Source organism: Mirounga leonina, unplaced genomic scaffold, assembly GCF_011800145.1.
Source record: "Mirounga leonina isolate KUSES-001 unplaced genomic scaffold, KU_Mleo_1.0 Mir_180, whole genome shotgun sequence".
Taxonomy (NCBI): domain Eukaryota; kingdom Metazoa; phylum Chordata; class Mammalia; order Carnivora; family Phocidae; genus Mirounga; species Mirounga leonina.
Genome location: NW_023270469.1, coordinates 26,211,685 through 26,215,026, shown reverse-complemented (window position 1 = coordinate 26,215,026; position 3,342 = coordinate 26,211,685).

The window sequence follows — 3,342 nt, the reverse complement described above, 5'->3', positions numbered from 1 at the left end:
GAGGTGCGGCGTGGTGCGCCCGCCACAGGGCCTCCGCCACGCGCGGACCGCTGCCTTTGAGCCTTGCGGGTCGCGGGCCCTTTCAGGACTGTCCTGGCGAGACCCCTACCTCAAGCCCTCCACCCTCTCGTCGTCCAGAGTTTGCCCGCCCCGTACCGACCCCGCTCTGACCCTCCTGTCAACCAACCCGTCCCCATCAAGCCCTCCCCAATGACTCACTCTTACCACCGAGAACGTCCCCCACCTCAAGATTTCTCCCTCCCTCCCGGAGACACCCCCCCTTTCTCCGATGGACCCTGCGCTATCACCCATGGATTCCTCAACCTCAAGACTTCCCCTTCGCCCTTCAACCAGAGCCTTCCTCACAAAAGCCTTCTCTTTCACTTGCCCCTAATTCCCTTCCAGAGCCTTCCCTGAGAACCCGCTGAATGCTTACTTCTGTCACTTGGTTAAGCTGGAGTGGGCCAGGTAGCTCGTTGTAAAGTTCCTGTTTTCCCCTTTGAAGTTCATAAGCAGTCTGTGCGGAGACACTTTGAGGCTATGAAAATGTCCTGTCTTGCGGGGGAGGACAGAGCGGAAGAAGAATAGTGAGTCCTGCCTGAAGGGACCGGCGAGCCTTTGGGCATGGATTGAGGTGGCCAACCAAACTTTGTCCTATTTTATTATGTTGCTTTTTAGCTCCTAACACTCTTCTCTCTTTGATCTTCTGGGCCTTTCTTTTATCTTGCTTTCCCATTCCATATCCTTTATCAACAGCACTTCTGACTCAGTCCAGACGGCTCTGACTCGTCTTTATATTCTGTTTTCTAGGTGAGACCCTGCTTCTCCTTCTTGATATAGTTAAGAGCATAGACTGTAGAGTCAAATCCCATCCTAGCTGTGTTGCTTATAAACTGTGTGACCTTGGGCTGATAACTTAGCTTCTCTGTGCTGCAGATTTTACAGCATAAAAACAGTAATGGCCTTCTTCACAGGGCTATAGGGAGACTTAGAAAAGGCAAACCATGTAAAACACTTAAAACGAAGTGCTCAGTACCATTATTAGCACACCCGGAGCCTTTTTCCTATCACTTTTCCCTCCCTGAGACCACCATGTGGTCAGCTTTTGGTTCCTTCCACCCTCCAAGCTTGGCCATGGCTGCCTCCTCTCCCTCCATCCCCACCTTCCCATGCCTGCCTTCTTTCTCCTCCTCAAGTCTCACCTTTTAGGCTCATGTTATTTCCTTGGATGTATATTATATCTAGTTGTAAACATGGAATGGCGTGAGCTCAAGGTCCTCCTACTCCGCCATCTTCCCAAACTCTTTTTAAGTTCATTTTATAATTTTTTAAAAAAGTTTTGTTATTTTTTAATGGATTTTTTTTTTTTTATTTAGGTGCACCTGGCTGGCTCAATTGGAAGAGCATGCCACGCAATCTCAGGATTGTGAGTTCAAGCCCCACGTTGGGTGTAGAGATTACTAAAAAAAAAAATTTTTTTTAAGATTTATTTATTTATTTATTTATTTGAGTGGAACAGAGGGAGAGGGAGTGGGAGAATCTTAAGCAGACTCCTGGCTGAGCGTGGAGCCTGACACGGGGCTCAATCTTGCAACCCTGAGACCATGACCTGAGCTGAAATCAGGAGTTGGACGCTCAAGTGACTGGGCCACCCAGGCGCCCCATATTAAAAAAAAAATTTTAATGGATTTTTTATTTAAATCTGTACCTTTTTTTAAAACTAAGCTCTACACCCAACGTGGGGTTCAACTCAAAACCCCAAAATCAAGAGTCGCATCTCTATGGACTGAGCCAGCCAGCCAGGCACCCCTTTAAGTTCACTTTAAATGGTAGAGTTGATACTTCTCTATCTTAGCACTCTATCCTTCAGAAAACTGCTTATTTTGTAATTGTAATTCTTTTTCCTCCAGTGTAAAACAGCATGAGAGCAAGAACTGAATCTGGATGCTCACCACTGGCTCACCAGCATTCGCCACATTTAAGGCTTTCCACGAATACAGTGTAACCCCATAGGTCACTAACTAATTAGGAAGTGGAGGTCACTGCTTTAACCAAATTTAAGTCAAGTCAAATTTAACATCATCAGTAAGGGATCAACAGACCCTGTGATGTGATGCACCAAGAAGGGACATGGCATCTGCCCAAAATGCTTACCTTGAATCTCGTTATGAGGACACAGACAAATCCAAACTGGGAAACATTCTGCAAAATAGCGAAGTCTGGTACTCTTCAAAACTGTCAATGTCACAAGAGAAAACAACACAAAAGAAAACAAAACTTTGGAGTAGTGCTCTTGACTAAAGGAGCCTGAGAGAGAGAACTGTGTAATTCTGGATTCAATCCTGAATGAAAAAGGTAAGAAGGAAAGGAGGGAGGGAGGGAGGGAGGGAGGGGAGGAAGGAAAAATACAGCAAAAAGGACCCTAATGAATGGGACTACTGGGGCAATTTGAATATAGGATGTACGTTACATAATAGCATTGCATCAATGTTAAATTTTGTGAGTGTGAGGATTATCTTGTGGTTATGCAGGAGAGTCTCTTGATCTTAGGAGTTACATGCCAAGTGTTTAGGATGAAGTGTCATAATATCTGCAATTTATTCTCAAATGGTTCTCCAGAAAAATGTGGGTTCCCTAGAGCACAAGCATACATGGAAAGGAGTGCAATTAGGCAAAGATGTTGACAATTGTAGAATATAGTTGAAGACTGCATGAGGTCACAACTTTTCGGTAGATTTGAAAATTTTCAAAACAAAAGCTGGAAGAAGATAAATAAAGCATTTATGGAGTAAGTAGACTTTGGAATTTAAGTCCCAAACCGGCAAACCTCTCTAAATGTCTTCCACGCAAGAAGGCACAAACATTCTCCAGCTCTTAACGCAGCGTTTGGATTTTTTTCTGACAAGTCCCTGTGAACTAGTTTAGGCCAGAGGTTCTTAATCCTGAGCCTCTGGATGAGCTTCCTGGGTTCCAGGAATCCCTGACACAGTAGGCAAAATGTGTGGGTAACTGCGCATGCATGTGTGTGTATGTGTGTGCATTCTTTCCTTAGCATCCATCAGATTCTCAAAAGAAGCTGTGACCCAAAAATGGTTCCAAACCCCTGGTCTGACTACTAGGTCCAAGGTCCAACCCCAGTGGGGGCCCCATTCCTTGCCCCCACCCCCTCCCACCTCTGACCCCACACACCCTCTCTGCACCTTCCTCTCTTCCCTAACCACCTAACCCACACCCTTCTCACGTAACCTGCTCTCACACGTGCTGGGATGCCGAGGATTCACCCACACATCACTCTGGTGCAACACGCTCCTGGATTTGGCTAACACTTTGCTAACTCAGCCC